At 33.7% G+C, this 27,587-nt stretch overlaps 1 protein-coding gene and 1 pseudogene across 4 annotated transcripts in view; one reads left to right on the top strand and one right to left on the bottom strand.

Moving 5' to 3' along the window:
* The window catches only part of DLGAP1 (DLG associated protein 1), a 1,118,212-nt gene that overhangs the window by 751,564 nt on the left and 339,061 nt on the right, over positions 1–27,587 (bottom strand). The window lies entirely within an intron of this gene.
* LOC127543994 (glyceraldehyde-3-phosphate dehydrogenase-like) lies at positions 23,020–24,053 on the top strand (annotated as a pseudogene).

A 27,587-nucleotide genomic window follows, 5' to 3' on the forward strand; every position in this document is an offset into this window, starting at 1 on the left:
AAGAGTTTTTGTTCACATGGGTTATATTTATAGCTATTTACTATATTAGAAATAAAAAAATAATCTTGAATTTGTAGACCCTCTGAAAGGGTTTCAGAGACCCCAGCAATTCTTTGGACTACACTGTGAGGACCACTGAACCACTGCTTTAGATAGTGCATGTTCAAAGGCATGTTTAAAGGGAGATCCTATTGACTCCAAGGGCAGTATATTAATTACTACTACTTCTACTCCTTAACAAAATATTCACTCTTTGTATTAGGATATTTGATTAGTTAGGATATTTTAATAGTTCACTTAACAAACTGGTTACCTTGAAGGTGGCAAATAGTAATTATTGGAGCCTTTATTGTCAATCCTCAAAAAACTATGTCTAAGTTTTCATAGTACTTAAAAATTTCTAAGTTTTGATGATATTATAAATAGCTATTATATTTACTTAGCCTTTCTAGGTCCCAGTTACCTTATGTGTAAATTAGGTAAAGGGACTAGATGATTATCTAATTTCCTTCCTGTCATTCAAAGACTAGACAAATTTTAGGAAAAGTTTAAAATCACAAAGAAGGAAAAGCCTCTACAATGCTTTGGGGCTCTGTTGGAGGAAGCATACCCACAAATGATATAATAGTTTTATGAAAGAATGAGATTATAAAAATTCTTTATCTTTAGCTATAGCAAATTAAAGAATATTCTGCTGGCTTGAAAGAGTTAATCAGTTTTCAAAAGTACTGTACCTAGTTATAATCAGGAAGTTAACAGGCACTGGGGAAACTCCAATTCATTATAAAGCTGTCTTTCAGTAACTGACAAAATGTTTCCAATTTTCCATATTTTTTCAAAAAATTCTTGCCATATTTAGCACATCAAAAGATACATTTACTAGGTAGTCAGATACAAAAGACAACTTTCTGATTGAAGAATTTGCTTCTACAGCTCACAGTATCTTGATATTAAATGTTCTTTTCCTGTAACAAGCCATGCCAAAAACTTCCCCCACTCGAAATTTCTCATATCAAATTAAGACTAAGCAATGTCATATGAGAAACAAAGGCATCTTACTTAACAAGCAGAGCCAGGTGGGCTGGGGAAGGGGGAATTGAAGGAATCATAAAGTGAAGAGCAGAAGTCTGAGTCAGGTGTAAATAGATAAGGCAATTGGGACCAGACTGAACCACATCTGGCTTGGGTCATCACTAGTTTAACTGACTTCCAGTGGTGTGTTTATGAACACTGCTCTCAAGTGATGTGTTTGACTTTATTTCTTCCCACATTATCATCAACTCTGCGGTTAAATAAAACCAAGTCCTGTTTCTATTCTTTGCCCCTTTTCCCCATGTACTTGATGAGTTAATTGACTAAGAGAAAATATAAATGTCTTCCTGAGGCAATGGTAGCAATTATTTTGGATTACAGGAGTGGGCTGTTCTTAAAGAGAATGAACAGTATTTGATTAAAAAAAAAACTACCACCACCAACAAAAAAGAAACAACTCAGTGGCTGCTTTACCTTTTCTTCCAAACAAACAGTACTCATTTGAGGATGCCAACACTCAGTTTAATTCACTTCTTAAAAAAAGAAATTTCCTTGGAACATATATTTCTCCTTATCTACAGTTTTGAGCTAATGTTTGTGAAATTGGTATCATTACCTACTTCACCCATCAGACACCTAACTGCTGGTCCTATAAGTTAGGATAAAATTTAATATCAGTGTCTTACAATAAATAATTTATATTCTACAATGGGAGCATTTTTGTATCTTTCATTTAAAACTTGATGGTCAAGATTTACTTATTATTTTATTAGAATTTAGGACTCTGACCAAAGTGTTGTTTTATAATTCTTAGTATGAGAGAAGGTATAATGCTATTATCCAAGAATTAAAGTCATTATGACTACATAAAAACCATGTATTTATAATGCATACTTTACTTTGAAGGCCTCCTTCATATTTCTACTCTACAGCTTAAACCTCACTGAATTTCTCATTTGCAAAAGGCTCTGATAATTCCACTCTTATAAAGAGAGACATACTTTATTTCTCATGAAGATGATATACTACTGAAAGGCTCACTAGGAAGCAAAATGAGATATTTCTATGTGGGGATTCAGTTTTAACTTCCAGAGTTCATCCACTATACAGGAAGGCTCTTATTTATCCTGCTGACTCAGCCAATGAATGACTTTGGGAAGCTGACTTACTCAGTAAAGTTATTATTCCAAAACGAGATTCATAAACGTCTCATCAGCCTCCTGGCTCCCTTACTACTGAAAATATTTCTTTGAAGCAATCTGAAGAAGCTGAGGGGACCCTTCCTGGATTACAAAACCATTAGGAATCCTTCTCTGATTAGGAAGCATCTCTGATGTCAATTCTGATGTTTGCTTCCCTTCCCGTTTTCTCCAAATCAGACACAAATTTTTGAAACTTTGTCTGAAATGTTAATACCAGAAAACGATAATTTACAGTGCAACTCTGCATTTGCTGAATCAAAATACACAGAATTTCAAGAAGCTTTTTTTTTTATAAAATGTAGTTAAATTGTACTAAAATTACCACTCTGTGAAATTGTTCTACGCATCAGCTTCAGAGAAAATACTCTAAGTAGACTATCATTGTTATAACATCTGGAATTCATCATGATAAGACTAGAAAAAAAAAATGGCTCAATTACAAAATAAAATAGTTTTACTGTGTTTGTGAAAAAGAGCTATAAAAAAGATACAATACATGGCATGAATGATTGACAAGGTGGGGAGCAGTGGAGAGGAGAGAAGCAGATATAGGATAAGTGTTAGGGCCAATGAAACATTGCTACTTAAAAAAGCGTGTTTACAAATGCAAAAAATTGCATGGAACTTAACACTTGTAATTGCACGTGCATGCATGTTTTTTTTTTTTTTTCCTCGCAATACATCTAGGATCTCCCATGTCAATGAGAAGTCCTGCAATGGATGGACATCCAAATACTCCACTGCTATTTGTAAGATATTAAAAGAAACAGAAGTAGGTCTCTGGCTGGCATTGTGGGTAAATCATTTTAGAGAAGATTTACAAAAGGAATGCATAATTAAGAGATAAAGAATTTGATCTGAGACAAAGGGGTGCCCACAACAATGAAATCACAGATTTATAGAAATTATGAACAAAAATTGAAGACTAGTATCATTATGGTAATGCCTAAGAATGGACTTGGTAAGATTTAAATGAGATAAAACATTTTAATATATAAAAATTATGGAAATAATATATAATCTTGGTACATGCTCATAAAATCCTGTACATGGCTATCAGATTGAGCTTCCCAATGCACACATATTAGATGTGACTGCACTGCTCAAAAAATCATCCAGAGTTTTCTATATGAAGGCGCACTGAAAAATTTATTAAGTTAGTGCAAACAGAAGAATTAAATAGACCTGGAAAAATTTATGTAATGATGAAATAAGGTAAATTTAATGAACCAAAACACTAACAACAAAAATGAAACTGAATACACATAACTGAAATACTCATGTTTGGCCACATAGAGAGGAGAACAAATGTACCACTCTTTCATCATTGAAGAAAGATGGGGAACTATATATATGCAGCATTCAGATACTGTATGATTCAGTTGCTTTGTTAGTTTTTCTTAGTTTTTCTTATTGTCTTTATGTGCAGGAGATGGGAGGTATATAAAATGAAAATGATATGAAGCTAAAGATATATTTATATATACAAATAACATGTAATTAGGTTAACAATAACAACATCTGTAGACAATATGGTTTCAGAATAAAGCTTAGGAGAATAAGAAACTATGATTAAATACAAAGAAATTTGATGTATAAACTTTGGTAGAAGAGGGAAATATGCATTTATTAATTCCAAATAGTTTGATTTTTAAATTTGTTTTTGTCAAAACTTTTACACACCATTTGTATAGAATGTGACAAAACAACCGCCATATATAATCCTAAACAATTTCTTTGAGATGATAATTTTTGATGATGTATTACTGTTGCAAAAAGGCAACATGTTACACAAAATATAGATGGTTTTGTTTGTTCATTTTTTTCAACATAAAGTTTTTCTGAGTTCCAGTATCCATCTCTACTGAGAAATCATTAAACTTAAGAGTTAGGAGGCTCAGTATGAAAGACCATAAAAATCCCTTTTATTTGATGAATAATAAACTATTATAGAACTAGATCTTATACCATTTGTTCTGTGGAAACAATGTGTGATGTTAAAAGTTCCTTTACATATATAGGCATAAGTTAAGCATCAAATCTCTTGCACTGTCTTTGGTATTACCATAACTTTAGGTACCTTTTATTACATCTAAATTTATTTCATTTGTAAGGAGAAAAGAGAAGCAGAGAGAAGCTTGATATGAGAATGGAAGATCCAAAGGTGCCCAAGATCTAATCTTGATGCATTCATGTTACAGATGTAGCAACTGAGACCCATAGAGGTTCAGTGGTGGCTCTAAGGTCATTTAGCTATAGAAAGAACCCACCTCTTTCTATTATACTGTATTAAGTTACTTATCATCTAGGGTTTTACTCATATGTTATTTATCCCTCCCTGCTCCTCTGTCATAGGAGATTTTAGGTATAGACTTTTTTTGGTTTGACTCTTTTATTAATATCTGTGAAGAACAAGGCACAATTTAAACATTCTGAGATTCCCAAAGGAATCTCTAATTGGGAGTAATTAGCCAAGGAGAATGATTTTGGCCAAGCTCCCAGATTGAACCCTATCCTTAGCAAACTAGGGTTTGGAATGCTGTGCCACAGGTTATAGTGAAGACAAAGTCTGAGAAGTAGGATTATTTCTTTTTAAAGAGTTCATATTTTTTTTTACTTGACAATTGGGAACTTTTTTCAAGGTGAGGAGGGCTGGATAAAGAAGAATAGTTTTATGGATGTGATACAAGAAATTCAGTGTACCTCTAGGTTGCTTTTTTGTGTGATTTGTATGAGTTTCTCAATAGGGATAATATAAATGTAGCTTCTGAAGGCAGGTACAATACTTATTATTCTTTACTATTAGGGAAGCAATAGAATGAGGGGTACAGATGATACTAGTAAATGTGAACTGAACCTAAGCATACTAATTTAGTGGTCTGAATGGAAACTCTGGGATGGAGGGAATTTCCATGGGACATATGATCAAGCAACTTGTCAGATGAATAACTTCCAAACTGGAAGAAACATAAGATTGAAGGACCAGAAGGTCATGGAAGGAAAGGAAATTAATATTTACTAAGCATCGACTGTGCTTCAAATGATTTTCAAATATTTCATTTGATTTAAAGAGCTGGAAGGGATTTCAAAAGTCATGTGGTTTGATTCCCTTATTTTATAGATTATGAAGCTGAAGTCCAAAGATTTGAGATTGCCCAAAGTCACCCTGGAATTCCAATTGTTATTTTCTGACTCCAAAATTATTCATTTTTTATCTCACTTTATTTATACAATAAAATGTAAGATTAGTCATATTGTATGAATAAAACTTATATGTAAATACACAATAAAGAAAGTAAAGACTAGGGGCAGCTAGATGGCGAAGTGGATAGAGCACTGGCCCTAAAGTCAGGAGGACCTGAGTTCAAATCCGGCCTTAGACACTTAACACTTCCTAGCTGTGTGACCCTGGGCAAGTCACTTAATCCCAATTGCCTCAGCAAAAATAAATAAAAAAATAAAGACTTTAATGTAATTAAATGACTTGCAGAGGTAGTCTGTATCACACCTTTGAGATCTGTGGAAGTTAAAAAGGCCAAGATCTCCCACAACATCCAGGCCCATCTCCAGTCACCCTGATCTATAGCTGGCCACCAGACCCAGATGAATTTGCAGGTGAAAGGGAGACAGGGAACCTTGCACAGTCCTCCTTCACTTAAATTCAATTCACTTATATGTTATTGGATCATGTCCCTGATGTCATGGTGGTCTTCTATAATGAAGAACAAATATCAACAACAACTATGAAGAATATCATCGGGCTATTATAAACATATTGCCAACAATGACTTTCACATGACAAATGGCATAGAAAGCACCCTTGATCGGCATGACCAATAAAAGAGAGTAAATCTTCACCAAGGATTTCAGGGCACCCTATTTATACAATATATAGGTGGTATGATGTTCCCTTGAAGACTATGACTATCTCTTGTCTCTTCATCATTTGTAAGGGCATTCAAAGTCAACATAAGCACTGAAAAAGGGCCACATTATCCAGTTGTTTAAGACCTGGAGCACAGGTGCAGAAGGCAGCCATTGCAACATCGAAGAGAATCTGAGAGACAGTGGTGGGATCTTTGGAGTGATTTCTGTGCTATATATAGTTGCTGACACTTGGAGAAGGAGCCTCAACTCAAACAGAGCTCTTTGTGAGTGGCGTCAAGGAGAGAGAAGAACAGCTGGCTGCTGAAGCATGCTACTGTGCTAAAGACGACAAGTGCATACTTATTTTAAGTGTGCTGGGCTTACCAAAGTAATTAGTGGGTTTCATTAGAAATTGTATTTGAATAATCTATCAGACAGATAGCACTATGTATAAATCTTTAAAATAATATATAAGGATTATTGCTGATCATAATTTTAAAGTAATTTAACCTGACAAATGATGTTGATCAAATTTAATGCATTAAATGCAGTGCCTAAAAATGTCAGTAAATTCCTAGAATTTTTAATGTAATTTTTTGCCAAATAGTCCATTTATTATAATACTATTATGTCTTTACCATTGCCTAATTAGACAGAAATGTATTATGATAAAACAATCTTTAATTTAAAAACAAAAGAAAACAAAACCCGCTTCCCCATTATTAAAAGAGTTCAAATTTGATCTCGAACACTTGGTAGCTGTGTGACCATGAGCAAGTCACTCAATCTGTTTTCTCATCTATATAATGGGAATAATAATAGCACCTATATTCCAGTGTTGTTGTGAGGATCAAATGAAATAATTGTAAAGTCTTTGCTACCTAGTGCATAGTAGTGTTATATCATTTTGGCTATTATTTTTATTATCATTACACTACATAGATTGTTAAATTGCCGGTAATAATACTGAAAACAAACAAGAACTTTGGCATTATAACTACTTTCTACGTTCACATTCTGATCTACAAATAAATATCAGAAGTTGCTTTGGGTTCCCTGTTGATTTATTTCCATTGTTTTCAGGAATTTAACTCTTAAAGCTCTGTCTACCAAAACATTGCTGAGAGCAGAACCAAAGAGGGCCTTTTTTCACCTCTCATCTTCTAAGATAGTAGAGAGGGATGACAGAGGAAGTACCTTTTGCTCTGAAATATGTTGTAAACATAAATCACAGAATATTCTTTTTCCTGAAAATATTCAAGTCTCCTGGAGATTCTGACACTTCAGCAAATAAGATTACAGGGGAAGGTTATGTTGAAGCACTTTGTTCAAAGTAAAATATGGGAAAGAAGTTGGGTAATTGCCATACTTCTTTCACTATGAAATGCTCTTCATGTCCACATATGTTCTTTTCCCCATAAGGCCATATTTGTCTCTAATTATAATAAATGAGGTTATGGATATAGTCTTTATGTCTATTTCAATTTAATTCAGTTGTTTTCATCTTTCTCAGATTTAAGAGATTTAATAAAGGCAAGTAGAAAGTTGTAAGTATATGGTGAAGGCCTTGGGGCAAAAGGTTCCATCACCATCTTTATGGATTTAGTTTGAATTCACACTGTCCTCTATGGTCAGTTGCTATAATTGTCACTAGTAACCTCTGCCACAATCTGCTGCCTGACAGATTACAATCTGTTGTTTTTATTGTTCAGCCAACTCTTCATGACCCTGTTTGGGTACTGGATACTGGAGAGGTTTGGCATTTCCTTTTCCAGCTCATTTAAAGATGGGAAACAGAGGCAATTAGAATTAATTGATTTCCCAGGGTCACGTAGTAAATGCTTTGAAGCTGAATTTGAATTCAGGTTTTCTTGCCTCAGGCTCAGCGCTCAATCCACCATAAAAATCTAGTTAAAGAAAATACAGATTACACAAATGTTCTTTATCCTTCCTTCTTCAAGAGGACCAGGACATTAGGACATGCAAGTGCATTGGATGTAAGTGAGGGAGGGGCTGGGCAAGGTCACCTGCCTCCTTTTCCCTCCAGAGCCATGTGGATCCAGTGGCCAGTAACCAGCATGACTGGAGATGGCCCTGGACACAGTGGGGGACCCTGGCCTTTTTAACTTAAGAGACCTTCCACAGGTCTGGGTTTGACTGAGGCCATACTTATTTACCCCTTTAAGGCTATACAGGAAAACAAGCAAAACAACTAGCAATAGACAAAAGTATATAACACATACTAATGTAGATAAATGCTTTCTGTGTGTATGAAGACATAAATTTGTCAAAGGAAATCAGTTTATGGACAAATTAACACTCAAATATATTTGTGATATTGATTTGGAAATTCATTGAAGTGTTGAAGACTGAAATTCTGTTTGTGGTCATCCTGGGCATTTCTTACACTTATTCTCCTATGTTTGTTGTAGCTAGTCACTCAGCATTAAGGCTTTTCTTGATTTTTCTGTAACTTCAAGAATACCAGTAGAGTACTCTATTTACCTATATACCTCATCTTTATATCCCATCATTCACAGTCTTCCTTTTTGTTCTTTCATTATATGTTATTCTTGTTCTTCATTCAAAATATTTTCAAATCTATTATTCACATCTACTATATACATTATCCTCCTTACTATTTTTAGTTCTCTAGAGGCTGTTATATTTCATGTCTTGGTGCCATATATGAGTATCAGTAGAATCCTGGTTTTAAAACGTTTGACATATATTTTTAACATGTTTAACATATATTGTATTACTTGGGGAGGAGGTGGGGGAAAGGAGAGAAAATTTGGAACACAAGGTTTTGCAAGAGTCAGTGTTGAAAAATTATCCATGCATATGTTTTGATTATAAAAAAGAATTCCAGGAAAAAAGAACTTCAAAAATAAATTTAAAAAGATGTTTGAGTCTGTGCTGCTGAGATGCTGCCCTGATGAGAAGGAACCAGAACCTGGTGAGTGCAGAGACAGAAGGGCAGAGATACTGCTGACTGTGGGCACTTGCAGGAGGGTAGAACTCTTAATTTGGAGTTTCTGGTCAGAGAGGAGAGCTGTAGGAAAGCTTGAGGTGCCATCTCCTCAAGCCATGATTTGAGGTACTTATACTAATACCTCTTATTATAAATAAAATTAATAAGCAAAGAAGAAAGAATCTCACCATTGAAACATAATATGGGAACAGGGAAGACAGATTCATCTTCAGAATAATAATAATAATAATAATAATAATAATAAATAATAATAATAATAATAATAATAATAATAATGCAGGAAATAATCAATAATCCAAGAAAATGTTCCTGGACTAACAGAATATGAAAGTAAAGTAGAAATAGAAAAAAATCCAGTCATCACCACCTCAAAGAGATACTCTGTGTAATATTCCCAAATTTCAAAATCCCCAGATCAAAGAGAAAACTAGAAAAAAAAATCAAATACACTGGAGATACTATTAGAATTTACAAAATTTATCAGCTACAATAAAAGACTGCAGGTCCTGTAATCACATGTACTAATAATCCAAAGAAGTAGGCCTGTAGTCCAAAATATCACATCTAGCAAAATTATCTCTAATTCTGAAGAGAAAAAATGGACATTCAACAAACTTGCTGATTTTCAGGACTTTATACCAACCAAGCCCAAACTTAACAGAAAACATATAAAGCCAATATGAAAGATCAGTTTTAAAGAATTTAACATGGACACTGTTTAAATATGGTCAAATTATTTATGGTTTTTATATATGTATATACATATATATCTATATATATAAGATTCACAACAATTGGGTAGCTTAAAAGAAAGATTGGCAGAATTAAGGTAAAAATAGCAATCATGTAATACAAATGAGGTACAGAGGAAGACTAGATACAGTGACATTCAGAGTGGGGGGCTCATAGTTCTACAAACCTACTCACATTGGGAATTGGTTCAATAGGCAACACTACATATATATCATAAAGGATAGAGCACCCTCCAAAATCTATAAAGGAATAAAGGGGAAGGGATGGGAGGATGGAGAAGGAAAGAGTGAGAGAAGAAGACAAGGGAAGGATCCTTGAGTGGGGGGAAGTCAAGTAATAGTAAGACAAGTTATAGAGCAGAATTTTATTAAAAGAGATAGCAAGGAAAGGAAAGGTGTGTGTATGTGGGGTGTATGTATCTATGTGTATGTATCTATATATGTATACATAAATACATCTTTTCTTAAATGTATCTTACTTCGGAGTGGTGGGAGGGATGAAAGGGGAAAAAAAGAATCAAGTAAATAAAATGTGCAGCAGAAAACCAAAGAACACTTTACAAGGAACTAAAGAAAAAAAAATCATTCATAAATAAAATTTCTTCTAATAACATATATACTTTCTTGATCTGGTAATTTGTTGTTATATATTTTGAATCCTTCCTGATGTTCTGCTGGGCGCATGACAATATTCCATTTTGTTTTGTATTTCTTTTCTGTTTCCCTTTTTTCTTATTTTTTCAAAAACAAAAAAAAAAAACAAAAAAAAGAAATTTAGGGACAGGGGTGAAAATGTATGTTATGTAAGAATTGATATAACAATTTTTTAAAAAAAATTAAAAAATGTTTTTCTATCGAAGTTTGAGGTTAAGAGTTTTGAAGTTTCCTAGAGTTATAGTCTGCCCTAGTATCTGCCTATTTAAATCTGAACACAACTTGTTCAACTTTACTTCTTGTACCAGCTAAACATACCAATGAATAAGCTCTATAGATTATTTGATCTACCCTGTAATTTGAGTAAGGATATTCTTGACCAATTTTTGGTCTTTCTTGTGTAGCTTTTTTAGGTCTCAGTCACCAACATTCTACATTGAAACTAGATATTCCAAGACTGATTTTCATCAAATTATGTTTCATGACTGACATGACTGGAACATCCATAGCTCAGACATAGCTCAGAACTAATATGTGTGTGTGTACAAACACACACACACACAACACACACATATTATATTTTGTAAGGGTAGATTGATCAAACTTCCATGAGTTTTGATAATTATGTTTTTATGTTTTTATATTTTCATATCACTTGATTGATGTTTTTTGTAATTTTTAATTTGTTGCTGGTTGGGATTTCTTGGGGGTGGGTGGGAGAGAGATGGAGCAAAAATAGAGCAAGAAAATTTTCAACTGCTGGGAAGAGTAGCTAAGTTCATTCTTTCCCTTTTTACAACAAGCTAAAATATTTTAGAATAAGAGTTATTGAAAGAAATACTTTGAAGAAGGTCAACAAAGAAAATGGTAGGGAGTGTGTGTAAACAAGTTGTTCCTGAAGTAAAAGTGTGTGGTGGAAGAAAATGCTGAGACAAGACTCAACCAGAAGGAAACTCTTAATTGATGTCAAAATGACAATCTACTTAGATGCATGTTCCCTCTTTTTAGGAGAAGCTAATAACTTTTTTACACTTTTCTGAGTCACAATTATACTGTGGTCATAAGAACATTATAGATATTTTACGAACACTAGATATTAATAGACTGCTTTTGTTATAAAACATGTCAATTTTAACACTCTTAAGGGAGACAAAAGCAATTAAATCCCACCCTTTATCCTTTCATCACAGGAATGCCATGAGGACTAATTGGATATATCCAGGGGGTGAAAAACGACTAATAATGTTTTAGTTTCTTTAGAGAAAAGGCAAGAAATGAGAAAAGTAGATAACCAAGTTACTAAGAGCACATGTGGCTTATTCAGTTAAAGTCACTTCAACATTTATTAAGTATTTATGTATCATGTGCTCTGCTAAGTGAGCGACAACAATGAAAACATTCCTGCCCTTCAGGAACTTGTGCTTGACTATGGTCACCTATAAGGGATGAGAATGGCCTGGACCTGCATAGAATATTGGAATTTGATATCTTTCCCTTATTTATGAAGAAAACATGGTTTTAGGGCTGGGACAATCCCCTTGAAAAGGGAGAAAACCAGAAAAAATAGATTGTAGATTGTAAGTCTTTTCCTTAGATACCTAGAGCAGTAGCAGCAGCAGTAAAACATGAATTTTTCCTTCTCAAATCTTACAATACTGGAAAGAATAAAATCTACAAGGGCAAATGGAAAGGTGGAAGATTTTTTTTTAATCATGAGCATATTTTAGGTGACTGAAGTGATTTAGAAGAGATACTGAGAAACTGTCAGTCTTATTTTATACCAGCCCCCATCTCAACTTCAGCTAGATACAATTGACATCTAAATATATTTGACTCTATATCTGAATTTCCTTTGTCCTTAGCATGAAGGCCTGGTGACTGTTACATTTTAAAGCCTACAATTAATTGTTAAAAGGATTTTTTTCCTAACTGGAGGCACAATCTCAAGACATTCATGTGTTTCATAAATGCAATTCCAAAGGCAGAATGATTATACACTTAGACTTTAAAAGTCTACCTTACGAATTTAAAAACTTATGTAGAAATTCCTAGTATTACACATACAAAGTATAGGAGAGTTTAAAAGACAACTACCACATGTAGAGCATTGGTAAGATTCAGTAAGCCATTTGGTCACTATAGTTCACATTCATATCAAACCTCTCTTACACTCCCCCCTCAATTCATTATTTTATTACTTTTCATCTCGAATAACATAGCAATCAAGGAATATATTCGTTTATTTTTCAAAAAATTTAAAAAATTTATATAATCCTATTAATTTTTCTTTGAGCACCCATACTAATTTAGCATTATTAAGCCAAAGATATTTATCAGAAATTCATTTTTCTGTGTTCACTCACCTTTCTCTCAATCTCAGTCTACCCTCTTTTAAATTTTATAGGTTTAAATACACATCAAGTTCAATGGATATATTTTATTAACAGTTAAAAACAAAGTAACAATATAAATAATTTTTTACAATGATTCAGCTATGAGAAAGACTGAAGTCAGAGAATTAGCTCTAAACATCAACTCTGGAAACACTTAACCACCATCCAAGCCCTCTCAGATAATGTCTCTTTTCAAGAATTCTCTTATTTTTATGCTCAAAAGAGTTAGACTCAGTTCTATTAAGAAATACATTCCAACTCTTACTCCTTGACAATTAAGTCACTTAGTCTCTGGGGAAAGAAATTTTCCTGGTCCCTTTTTTTTTTTTTCTGTCCTCAGTCTCTCTCTACAGATATGACAATTAAAACCAAATGCAGAATGACAGTTAAACTACCATTCTCCAATGGAATCCTCACAGATGACAGCTAAACTGTAACCTCCAAGATCCATTCCCTCTTAAAGCTATAGTAATAGAATCTGTAGTCCCTGGGAATAGCCATTGAAACCGCTATTATAAAAGTAATTTCATAGCAATAAGTGCTTGTGTGTGTGTGAGAGAGAAAGGGACTGGGAGAGAGGGCCATTAGAAGAAATTAAGTAAAAAACCATTGAGTTTCTGTGGCCCCAAAATTAATTACCCTGTGAATAGTCAAATGTTGTACTTCTCTGATGCAGAAAATTTGTAGGCTGATTTAGAGATGACAAATATGCTTTATTTGTTTTTAACTAGAGAAGTAGTTAAAAGCTTTTCTACTTTGATAGGATGTGCTATAGCTTAAGTAAGAGATGTTTTGCTAATATTTTTGTAAATAACCTTTTATTTAATAGAACAATAATTTGATGTACCTTTGGTTTCATCAGCGTCTCTCGGACTGTCTACATTCCCCTGGATATCTGCCACCCAACATAGTAGACTCATATATCCATCCCACTAGTTATCATTTACATAGATACACAGAGGTGCATGTGTGAGCACACACATACGTACAATACTTGTCTTACAAATATAATAAAATTTTGAATTATTTACTTCCTATCACTTAACGTGGAAATAGTCACAAGAAAAATGCCAAGGACCTGATTCTGGGAGAAGAAATTCTATATATTCTCCTACCACTTAATTAGAAACAGCATCTTTCCTTTGGCATAAACACAATTGTTGAGAGCTTGAGCCAATTGTCAGAGAACTTAAGACACTTCTAAACCTTTTTGTGTGTGCTGGAGAATTCTGGGGGAGGGGTAAAATGAAACATACCTGGCCTTCAAGCAGTAGTTCCTGTTGTAGTCAGTGATATACTCGAAAATAGTAATGAAGTCTTTCTCTATATAAGTGGAAATTAGGTGACACAGTGGATGGAGTGCCAGGCTGGGAAGCAGGAAAACTCATCTTTGGGAGTTCAAATCTGACTTCAGACACTTATTGTGAAGGAGATGGCAATTATTCCACTATCTTTGCCAAGAAAACCCCAAATAGGGTCATGAAGAATTGGATATGACTGAACAACATAGTTTAAAACACTTTTAGCTGCAAAAATGGCAATGGACAAAATTCCAGTTTTCAACACTTTTCAAAGATCACAAGTTAATAGCTAGGAGATGCTTTCTGTATTTGAAATTTCTACTTTTTATTTCTACTGAAATACTATCCAAATTTTCATTTTTTCTTGATCTCATATAATGACAATTTTCTCAACTGGTCATATGTTTTATATTGATTTCTACTAATATTCTTTTTGAAGCATAATATGCACAATCAACTAGGATATTCAGTAGAATATTTATTGTCATACTTTTCCAATCTCAGTCCCTAGAACCTGGCTTTTCATCATTTTTAGCACTGAATATAAGACTTGAGAACATGTCATGTACTCCATAATTAAAATCTGGTCAATCATCATACTCTTCTTAGAAAAAATACAAACTGATTTAAAAATCCACCCCACATGATATATCTGCATTTTCTCCAATATCCAATTATACTTAATATCCATTAGTCTTTCAGCTGTCTGGAAATAATAGCATCAATGAAAGTAGAATAATTTGACTTGGTATTAAAAAAATCTGAATAGCTAAAATATTCATTAAAAAAACTTTAATAATAGCAGGTCTCAAAATCATAGAGATAGCTATGCTTCCCATAGCAACAGGATAAGGGGGGGTATTCATTCTCAAAGGAAGGGAGTTCTGCCAAGAGAATTCAATGAACAAAAAGTCATTTTCTCAGGAAGTTTCAAAATGAACAGAAATTCACTATGGTTTTAAAAAATAAACTTTTATAAAGTTGCCTTGAAAAAGCATTTTTAAACTGCATAAAATTTTCCTTTGGTATGGTAACACAAATAGTTCTACTTTGACTTCATGAAGGAATGCCTAAAGTATTTTTATTTCTATATAAATTTGAATGGTGCATAATTGACATATAGAAACATCAGGAACTGAAGAATAGACTATTTAAAATTATAATGGAGAAAATTTTAAATTCTATTAAGATCAAAATCTGTTCATCTCAATATATCTCTTCAAAGCACTCCTCCACACTGCTGCCATCTCATTCCCATCCTGTTTCTGATATTTATCTCCCATGATCCATTACAAATGCTTAAGTTAGGATCTTTCTCTTCACTACTGTAATATGAAGGTATATGAATTGAATATGAGAATGTTCTCCCCATGAGCAGAGCCCAGGGCTGTGCTGGGCCCACCTTGAGCTAACTTAAAAAAGTTGATTGTTAAATTTTCACTCTATGCATTTGTATCTCAGAAATAGATAAATGCTTTAAATTAAGTCTGGATCATTTTTTTGAATGGCTAGCCTTAAGAAAATGATGGAGAAAATGTTAATAATACAGAGTAATTTATAAAATGTGTTGGGTTTTCATTCCCCTCTCCCTTCCCCTGGCATTTGCTAAATATTTGCAGCTCCAACTCCCTTCCTAAAATTGGGCCCAAAGTCAATTTGCAGTGGGTAAAGAGAAGATCAAAATTAGAAAAATTTCAACTATTGAAGAGAAATTTCTTTCCATATTTGTATTTGAATGCACACAGAAAACTCACCAAACTTGTACTCTAGCACCTTCTCAATACTATAGTCAAAGAAATGTCTAAACCATGTTTCCCTTCTCCTTCTTTGTTATCTAGCATTTTGTAGCTTTGTATCTAGCTAACACTTAGCACAATGACTAGCAAATGAAAAAGCCTTAATAAATGATCGAGAATTACCAGCAAATACATACATAAGAATATTCATGTTTGTGCATTTTTCACTATTATATTTGTGGATGTATATTTACATCTAAATTTGTAAATTTAGCGCATCTAGGTGGTATAATGGGTAGAGCACTGGAGTTGGATTCAGGAGGATCTGAGTTCAAATTCAGCCTCAAATACTTATTAGCTGTGTGACCCTGAGCAAGTCACAATCCCTATTTGCCTCAGTTCCTCATCTGTAAAATAAAAATACCTTTGAGAAGATAAAAGCCAATCCCTCCAGTATCTTTGCCAAGAAAACTCCATGGACTTGTGCATGGGGTTATGAAGAGTCTGACACAACTGAAAAATTCGTAATTTAGATGCATATGCACATATGAATTATGCATGCATTTGTATATATGAGAGTATTCATATGCATGTGGATATATATATGCATATGGGCATGTATGCATCACAGATGAGTTGGGCATTTGATACATGACAGCTATGTGATCCCTAGGCAAGTCATACTTGCCTATGCTCTCAATGCTATAAGCAATTCTTAAACTCTTAAAGTTGTATCAAAATTTTCAACCTACTTTCAAAGAGGGGTTTTCTTTATCCAGTAACCTCTTATGTCAATGAAATAATGAGTTCAGTCTTTATCCCTATAGATGTATAAATAATGATTATACTAATTATAATGAAAACAGCAATAATAGCTAGCTAGCATTTACACAGCTTTTATTATATGCCAGGCACTGGACATATGTGAAAAAGATTTCAGCTAAGTATAAACTAGGATTCCTCCTCAATCCTGATCAATGAATCAATGATAAAAAGAAGTTTTGAATGTGTAAGCCAGACAGTTTATAATCTGTGACCTTTCTTCAATCTGTGAATTTCCTTGATTGGACCTAAAAAGAAATTAGTGTGATTGGCTGAGATGATCAGTAAACGCCTGCCATTGAGCCTATATAGGTATATAAATTAATAATAATGTAAATAATAATAAATTAATAACAATAAAATAAATTAATAATATAAATAATAATTGTATAAATTAATAATCAATCTATTGGTGAGATCATTCCAAACAAGTCTCACCTAACAATAGAAGATTTCAGTGATGGAGTTTAGAATTTTAAATACAGTCTCTGAGAAGGACTCACTCTTGGAGAAAGGAGCTTCTTTCTCTTTTCCTTATCTACTCATAATGAACATCGAAAGGAACAAATAGGAGATAATACATCTATAACGTATCAAAGACAAACACGAACAGATGTAGGAAGCAGTTTCAAGGTAAAATATTCCTTGAAACAACAAAATAATGATGAACCCAAATTCAAAAAAGGGCTTTCTGTAGCCAGTTGGAGGTAAGCCCTTTGGTCCCATATGTAACTCATTACAATTATACTGTAAATTTAAACCACTCTTTTCTTGCATCCTGTATACTTGTGTGGCCCCAAAAATGTATTAGATGTATTAGAGTATAATTACGCCAAGATCTTAACAAAAATCAGCTCTGTGGAATAATTAATCACCTCCAATGAGTGGTCATTTGACATTCTTGATATGACACCATATCATATTCCATTAATATAACTTTCATTATCATTTACTTTGATTTTTTCTTACGAACACTTTTGTTCCTTTTAGAGGACAATTTATTTGATTAAGAAATATAAAAACAGTTTTCATAATCTTGAGAAAAAAGCTCAAGATATCACTTGCTCTCTCCTCTTGGTAGAGAAGCAAGGGATTTAGCTAGAATATTACATACAGTGCCAGAAGAATGAGTTATTTGTTTTTCTCTGTTAAAATTTATAGCCCTAAGGAGTTAGATCTAGGAGAGTGAGATGTCCCAGGAAATGACCATAGTCTAAAAGCAGAAAGCATTAATCTAATTTTTAAAAGAGAGCATGAGAGCTAGTGAGCATCTAGGTGATGGCAATGGATAGAGTGCTGGATCATCAATAAAGACTCATGTGCATGAGTTCAAATGTGACCTCAGACACTTCATAGCTGTGTGAACCTAGGTAAGTCTTTTAACAAATTTTATTTGCCTCAGTTTCCTAATCTATAAAATGAGCTGGAAAAGAAGACAAATCATTCTAGTATTTTTGCCAAGAAAACCTTAAATGAGGTCTGGAACAGTCTGAGATGGCTGAAAAATGGCTAAACAACAACAGATTAAAGCCATGAGCTACATATTAGATAGCAAAATCTTCTTGTTAATAATTGGGAGTTCTGACATATGTAATAAGGAGAAGATTGATTTTCAGACTTATAATCCAATAGAAATATAATATAATGCACTTAGAATAATAGCCATTAAAATATACTCTGCATAATTTATTCTTTCTTGTATGATTTGTAAGGTCTTAAAAGGTCTTTTAATATCAGGGTTATTATAATGAATACCAAATTATCACAGTACTATAATTGGAAGGATGTTTGGATTAATAGAATACAATTCAGATAGATATATACATAAAGCAGCTTTTATTACATTTCAGGTCATCTTCCCCTTTCCACTCCTCCCAACTAATTAGAAAGCTAGTGATATTCATTTTCCAACTAGCCACACTCAGATGTGGATTAATTAAAGAAACATTCATTGTGAAGGTATCTAAATATAACTGGTATGTGCAAGAGGGAGGGAAAGGCTACAAAATTTGACTTTGAATTTATATTTCACACAGAGTGACTCTGTATAAAGCAAGTTGGATGACATGTTTGTTTCTGGCAACTTACAAGGAATAACAAAGTACACACAATATTTCTTACCTTTTAGAAATGAAAACGGAATTGAAACATTCTCCAATGCTGTTGCAAAACAGTTATTTTCACTGAAATGGAAGGGTGCCCATCATACAGAGCTCTTTATTAGTACAGTGAAGGAACTAAGATTGATGAGTAGTTCTGGCTGTCTCCACTGTGGGGAACCTGGGTAATTGGCTGCATAATTCAGGGGAAATAACCCTTTGATTTTACCTCCATCATCAGAGTGATTATGCATTGTGTGCAATTTTAAGGAGACACTGAAAAAAAAAGCTTAAACTATTACAAATCTTACTTCCTTCTTTCTCCCTCACCTCTTTTACCCTCTAAAAAAACAGAAGAGGAAAAGAAACAGCAGGGATAAAAACAGTTGTTAAAAATGGAAGGTAGCTGGCATTATTTATTTTATTACTATATCTGACATTTCTTTTAACATTTGTTTTTCAGTGAGTTCATTGTAAATGTGTGTTATATTGACTTCCCCATCTGTAATTCATAGAACACTATTATGTCCTCTGTGAAATGCTTTAAGGTCCTCACTGATGGCTGATCAACACATTGAAATTATTTTATACCTTTTTTATACCTGAAATTATGCTTTTTGCAGAGATCTGTCCACTGACAGTGTCATTCATTAAATCGTTTTGTATGAAATACTACTATTTACCTCTTATCTCTATTTTTATTTCAATCTCCATCTTATAGGTCTAGTGCAGTTTGAGAGATTAGATATAAGGCCTAGGAGGAAAAAAGTAAATTTCTGAAGTGTGGTCTAGTTTTGTATTTTCTTTTTTTCTTATTTAAACCCTGATCAGAGAAGATTTAAGTGAGGCACTAAAACTTTCTTCACATATTTAAAGTCACTCATATTTAAAAGGTCCTACATAAAAAAGCTCATTAAATTATCAATCTATATATGTATACCCATTTATAAGGCTATGTTTGGCTTTTTTTCTATGACTTCTAAAAACAAGGAGTTTTTAAACAAAAGAATTACTGGAGAAAGAAGTAGTGCCTCTTTTTCTCAGAATTCTCAAGGATGACTTTTCTCCCAGGATCATTGTGTCAAAAGATGGTTGAAATAATTTACCTCAATGAAACTGAAAAGCAAATAATTTGTGTAAGGAAAAACATCATTGATTCTAGTATTTTTAGTTCTCCTTGGCTAGTAAAAAGGGCATTTTTAGGTTCATTAAAATAGATCGGTGGGTTGTATATGCACAAACTCAAATAGAAAACATTCAGGAATAATTTCCTTCCTCTAGAAACCAAAGATATCAGTAGATTTGTAATGTCACAAAAGCATGAAGCTAAAATAACTTCTTTGTCTGTACAAAGTTGCTCCAAAATCATCAATAAAAATAATCACTAATTAAATAGCCACAAACAGCAATTGGATGATATTTTTGTTTCATCTTAATGGGAGACCAAGAATTGTTGTATCAACTATGAGACCAGGTTGTCCCTCTAGAAGAATGTGTACAGTCATAGATGTGAGAACATCAAATCATCTAAAAAAACTTTATGAAAAACAGCTTGCTTAAGCTCGGAAACTAGGGGATGCAGTGGAGAGAGTGCTAAGCCTGGAGTTGGAAAGACCTGAGTTCGAATCCAACCTTAGATCCTTCCTAGCTTTATGACCCTGAGCAAGTCACTTAACATCTGTATGCCTCAGTTTCCTCCACATTAAAATGAAAATAATAGTACCTATCTTCCAAGTTGTAAGTTTCACATATATATGATTCCCTATATCTGAAGTGTATTCTGTCTTCCCTTAAAGTACAATTAATGTATCATCTCATAAATGGAGCTTTCCTGGGCTCTCTGAGTCAGGGAAAGGGAGCTCCCTCCCCCTTGAAACCTCTACAGTATTACAGAATACATATTTGCATGTACTTACTTGTACATATGTTGTACTCTTCTAGTAGAATGGAAGTGACTTGATGACTTTCTAGGTCTAGTGCTTAAAAACAGGGCTCAGTGCTTGACCCATAATAAGTGCTTAATAAATGTTGGTTAATTAATTATACAGAGTAGACACTTCATGAATAGTTATTTACTTGAAAAAGATTTTTTAAAGGAGGCACTTAAATAGGATATAAAAGTTTTCCAGAGCATGACTCAGATCAAAGAGAGGTTTGTGAATCCAGGAAAAGAGTGGAAGATCCCTAGATTTGGAGTGAGATTTAGTTCAAATCTTGGCTCTGGCTGTGTGTGATCTACACCAACTTATAATAGAATAAAAAAAAGAAAGCATGGGTGGTAGATGGTTGTATTGTTTTCCACTATAAGATATATCAACACAATGAGATCACAGATCTATATTTTCCTATCTCTTTCTCTGTCTTTCTGGCATCTTTATATCTCCTTTTTTTCAGTACTAGAGTTTTAAAAACCTCTTTATTTCATAAATCTTAAAGAACTATTTAAATGTTACAAATTTCTACAAAAAAATCATCTGGGCAGCTAGGTAGTTCAGTGGGTATATCATCAAACCTGGAGTCAGGAAGGTTGATTTTCCTGAGTTCAAATCTAGCCTCAGTCATCTACTAGCAGCGTGATCCTGCACAAGTCACTTAACCCTGTTTGAATCAATTTCCTCATCTGAAAAATGAGCCAAAGAAAGAAAAGGCTAACTACTCCAGTATCTTTGCCAAGAAAATCCCAAATGGGGATACAAAAAGTTGGACATAACTAAATGAGTGAACACTATCTTTGGTCATTTAGGTTAACATAAGGCACCATTAAAATGCCAGTCAGTCAATATATATTTTTAAGTACTTGTTATATAAGGAAAAATTATATCATCCAACCTTGTGGCAGTATGGTACAGTGAGAAAAATAAGGTTATAATTAGAGATGGAGAACCTGATTCAGAATCCCAGTTCTGCCGCTTATTACCTGTGTAATTTTGAGAAAATCAATTTACCTCTCTGGGTCTCAGTTTTCTCATTATGAAATGAGGACTTAGACTCAATAATATCTAAGGTGTTTTCTAAATTCTATGATTATTATAAATGGTAGGGTGAGTTCACAAGATAAAATTTAAGGAAAAATAAAGATATTTTTAAATTTTTAAATCAACTATATAAGCATTGGAAAGACATAGATGCAACTAGATAATTGTCTACATGAAATAGATCTAGGAATGCAAGTAGACAGCAAACTCAGTATGTCTGCCCTGCTATTGATCTTCAAAAAATAAAGATGATTTTATCCTTGGCTACATTAATTAAAATATAGTGTCCAGAAAAAAAGTGAAAGTTGAACCCTTTTCTGATCTAGTCAGTTTTCACTGGGAATATTACATCCAGTTCTGAAAATCATACTTTAGAAAAGACATTGAAGCATGAAGCAGATCTAGAAAAAGGCAACCAGTATTGTGAAAAGAGTAGAAACTATGATATATAAAGATTTAAAGAACTGGAAATGTTCAACTTAAGAGAAAAACTTGGAGGAAGTGCACAAAATTGTTTTAAAAATGCCTTAAGGCTTTGATTTTTTCTACTTGTCTTTTAGAAGGACTAATAAGTGAAATCTTGAAGGAGGCATATTTTGTCATAACATAAGGAAAAAAAAAAACTTCCTAAATGTAATGAACTATCTGGAAGGGAGTCAGTTCCTTTTCACTAAAGATCTGCAAAGAGAAGTGGAATGATTTCTTCTGCAGGTAACTGTAGGTACGATTCAAGGAGATTCACACTTTGAGTACAGGTTGAATGAGACATCTAAGATTATTTCTTCCTTTGATGATGAAACTGTTTATTTAAAAATTTGGTATGGCAAGGAGCTCATCAAATGCGATCTACCCTAATTCCAAAACATCTTCAAGGAATACTAAAAAAGTTGGAGGGGGCGCTACTTTCTGATAAGGGCATTTTTAATAGACACCTTGGGAATGAAATAATGAGTGTCTTCTCTGTTTCCTGTTTCACAGATGAAAGTGTTAAAAAAAAAAAAGCTCCTAATATTTCTAACTAAAAGGGATCAAAGGGAATCTTATCAGAAAATGAATTGATGTCTCTCAGTTCTTCCTTGAAGCTTGGTATCAGAATATCCTGCTACATCCATAAGACAAGTTGGTGAAGATTGAAGTCAGAAGATTTATATATATATTGAATACTAGGTGACAGAGGTTGCATTGAATTCAGGTGGAGTAAACATTATGGCCATCAATAACCCCTTCATTGACCTCAACAACATGGTTTATATGTTCCAATATGATTTTACCCGTGACAAGTTAAGAGCATTGTTAAGGCTGTGAATAGAAAACTAGTTATTAATGAAAAAGCCATTACCATATTCTAGAAATGGGTTCCCACAAATATTAAATGGGGAGACACTGAAGTTGAGTACGATTGTAGAGTGCACTGGGTTCTTTACCACTATGGAAAAGATTGTGGCTCACTTTACGGGTAGAGCCAAGAGGTCTTTATCTCTGCCCCTTCTGCTGATGCTTCTATGTTTGAGTGAAATATGAGAAAAATGATAATTTCCTTAAGATTGTCAGTAATTATTATTGCCCTACCAACTGCCTAACCAAGGTCATGTACAACAGCTTTGCCATGAAAGGACTCATGACCACAGTGCATGCCTTGATTGCTACCCAGAAGATAGTAAGATGGCTCCTCTCTCTGGGTCACAGTGCTGCCCCAAACATCATGCCTACTTGCAGTGGTACTTACTAAGGCAAAGTCATACCTGACACAAATGGGAAACTCACAGATATGGCCTTCTGTGTTCCTGTTCTCAGTGTATAAATTGAGAATCTGACTTGCCACCTGGATAAACTTGCCACATATGATGTTATCAAGTAAGTGATGAAACAAGCATCAGAGGGACCCTTGAAGAGCATCTTGGGCTACCCAGAGGACCAGATTGTATCCTCTGATACAGGACATCTATTCTTCTACCTTTGATGCTGGCACTGGGATTACCTTCAACAACTATTTTGTCAAGCTCATTTCTTGGTTATACCAATGAGTCTTGTTATAGTAACCACATATTAGATCTCATAGTTCACATGGCCCCTAAAGAGTAAAGTAAAAAGCTGCAGCTCTTCATCTTCAGCTGAAAAAGAAGTTCCACCATGGGGAAATCCACATACCCAACTTATCTCCTTATACTGGGATCCAAGCCCATTCATACCCTCGTTCTAAAACACCTCTGAAGTAGGGGGAAAACACTGCCTCCTATATTGTATGCCATCATATAAAGCCACTATGTCCCATGCAAAAAAAAAATTCATTTACTAGTTCATAAATGTAATAGATTTGAAGAGGCACTTGCCATTTTAAAATTTATTGGAGTTATATAAAAGGTTAGCTCTGTTAGTTAAAGAATTAAATACCCCAATTCATTTATCTATTACAAAACATTTTAAAAACCATCTACAAAATAAAGAGTACATGTTAGGTCCTAAAAGAGTCATTTAGTATATAGATAAGTGATGATTCCCAGCTATATAAAGTTCAACAGAACTATGAGACAAAAAGAAATAGTTATGACACATAACTTGCTGAGAGGTGCAAACTGAAGTGTTTTCTGAGATCAGAAGGGAAAGGGAAGGCATCATATCATGGAGGATAGAATAGTTGAGTTTGGGGGAGGAATCTCCAGCAAATGGAAGTGCTGTGATACTACATCCCATTTAGATTAGGTTAATGTAGAGAGCTAAAAATACATATTCTAAGACCACAGAATTTACTTCAAATATGAGCTAAAAGTAAAATGTATCTTGTTGGTCACCAAGGTTAATAAGCATATGGATTAACAGAAGCCTCCCTGAGGTAATAACAAAAGTCAATCAAAGGTCACATTTTATTTTTGGAAGGTTAGTGAATTTTCACATAAAAATGACAACTCATTTTAAAACTTAAGATTTTTTTTTGCCAAAAATGCTTTAAAATGTAGGGAAAAATGATGAAACTCCATTAGAGACATATTGCATAAGGGGGCAGAAGAGTGAAATGAATTAAAATATTATTTCAATACTAGAGATTTTTGCCAAAGGTAGCATCTTAGAAAAGTATATTGGGGAGCTAAAGCACCAGTAGTGGTCTCCATGGCAGAAATCATGATTAAAAATGGAAAATTCTGTTGGCAGAGGCAAGTTTCAGTCTTAATTAGCAATGACACTTGCATCTACTTTCTGTCTGATGAAGTGCTCTTTAAACTAACAACCCTTAAGAGCCTCTGCTTAAATTTAATCGGTATTTCCATTTGACAATAGCAAAGGCAACTTGTGATTCAACACCAAGCAATGCTAATATTACATGGTTCAAGTGGCATCAGTTTCAGTAAGGTTTGCAGTTATTCATCCAATTTAATTTGAAAAGCACAAACATATGCATACGTTTTTCTGTTTCCCCTTCCCCAGGAGTATAATTTTGTGATGTAAGGTTTTTTCAGGTTTTTTACTCAGGAGGAAAGAAAGGCACCCATCAAATAGCAAATCTTTTATGCCCCTTTCCCCTTTGTTCTTAAAAATATCTAAAACAGCACCATTTCCTTGAGCGAAGTTTCAGCAAATGCTCATTTTCTTGTGAGCAGAAACAATAAAAGGACATTTATTCAGCTCTGGTCTTTTCATCATTGGAGTGCTTTTTTACCTTTTTTTAAAATTTTTTTATTTTTTTACCATCAGCTAATTCTTACCCCATTGATTTTCCTCATAACATTTTATTAGATATGGACATTCATTATCTCTTCTCCTATTTCCTCTTCCTTCAACTCTAAGATAAGGAGCTAAATGCAGAAGATCTAACGGGCCTATTGAAGGAAGTGATATGAGGACTGCAACAGCTACAGCAGAGGCTTTATTTAAAAATAAATCTTTTTGTCATAAAGGATAAATGACTTGCCAAGAGTGTGTTTCCTTGAGAAGAGTTGAAAGAGCAGGAAATCTGGGTTCAAACATCACCTCTGACACTCTCTGTATGACCATGAGTCAATAATTTACCTTCTCAGTCTCAGCTCTTTCATCTATCAAATAAGGATAGTCCTACTTGCACTATTTGATACTGAGAAAAGTGCCTTGCAAACCTTAAAATGTCTATGGTGATTATTCTTATTATTTGTAGTCATAGTTTGGTCTTTAGTCTGTAATACATATATGCTGATTGCATGTTAATATTTCTCTAAAAAACAAGCTCAAGGTGATAGGGAAACCTGTGCCATAACAGCTTTCTTAATCAGTTGTTGGACAATATGATTAAATGGGCTCAGTCAGAACTATAAAGTAATGTTTAAAGATTACCCAGGCCATATATCAGTTTTTACCAAGCTACATTTCTTTTTTTAAATTTTTTAAAAATAATTATAACTTTTTATTGACAGAACCCATGCCTGGGTAATTTTTACAACATCATTCCTTGCACTCATTTCTGTTCCGACTTTTTCCTTCCCTCCTTCCACCCCTCCCCTAGATGGCAAGCAGTCCTATATATGTTAAATATGTTGCAGTATATCCTAGATACAATATATGTTTGCAGAACCGAACAGTTCTCTTGTTGCACAGGGAGAATTGGATTCAGAAGGTAAAAATAACCCGGGAAGAAAAACCAAAATGCAAGCAGTTTATATTCATTTCCCAATGTTCTTTCTTTGGGTGTAGCCGCTTCTGTCCATCATTGATCAATTGAAACTGAGTTAGATCTCTTTGTCAAAGAAATCCTCTTGCATCAGAATACATCCTCATACAGTATTGTTGTGGAAGCATATAGCGATCTCCTGGTTCTGCTCATTTCACTTAGCATCAGTTCATGTAAGTCTCTCCAACTCTCTCTGTATTCATCCTGCTGGTCATTTCCAAGCTATATTTCTATCCATAAGACTTTATTGGCAATAAGGAAATTAGAATGATTACTGGAGTCCAGTATAAAAGTAGTAATTCAAAGAGAGGCAAAATAAGCATTTGCCTCTAGCATGCAAAATTGTGGTATAGAGGAAAACATAAGTTTTCATCTGTTAATCCAAGTACACTTGACAATAGGATGGGGAGGGTACAATTTTATATTCTCACCAAGAACACAGAATTAACTAATGATTCTCTGGATATGCCCCAGTTACTGGTGTTTTTAGGCAATGGTGTGCTGCAGGTGGTGAGATTATGCTAAATAAAAGGAATAGGAGTAATTCAGGGTATAAATAATTCAATTAAATTCAACAAACATTTATTAAGCACCTATTCCAGGTCTTTCTGAATGCAAGGGCTTCTAGGTGGCAACAGTAAATAAAACACTGGATAAGGATCAGGAAGACCCCTCTACATAAGTTTAAATCTGGCTTTAGATACTTCTACTTGGTCAAGTTATTTTTAATCCTGTTTTCCTTAGTTTCCTTATCTATAAGATGAGCTGGAAAAGAGAATGGCAAATCACTCCTGTATCTTTGCCAAGAAAAGCTGAATTGGGGTCATAGAGAATTAGGAATAACTAAACAACAAAAATAATAAAAATTCTTTCCCTTAACATCATTCTGCCTTCCATTTTTAAACTTTCCCAGTCTGTAGAATTCAAGTTTTATAAATAACTAAGAAATAAGTATAATTATAAATTTATATATCTAAAATTTATTTTAACTGTAATTTTCAATATATTTTATAATTGAATGAATAATTTCTAACATTTTGGTTACTTTTCTAAGAAAAATTCAACAAGAATAGAAAAGCTTGCACCATATATAAATCTGAATGGGTGAAAATACAATGATAATACA

This window comes from Antechinus flavipes, chromosome 1, assembly GCF_016432865.1.
Source record: "Antechinus flavipes isolate AdamAnt ecotype Samford, QLD, Australia chromosome 1, AdamAnt_v2, whole genome shotgun sequence".
In the NCBI taxonomy this organism is placed as follows: domain Eukaryota; kingdom Metazoa; phylum Chordata; class Mammalia; order Dasyuromorphia; family Dasyuridae; genus Antechinus; species Antechinus flavipes.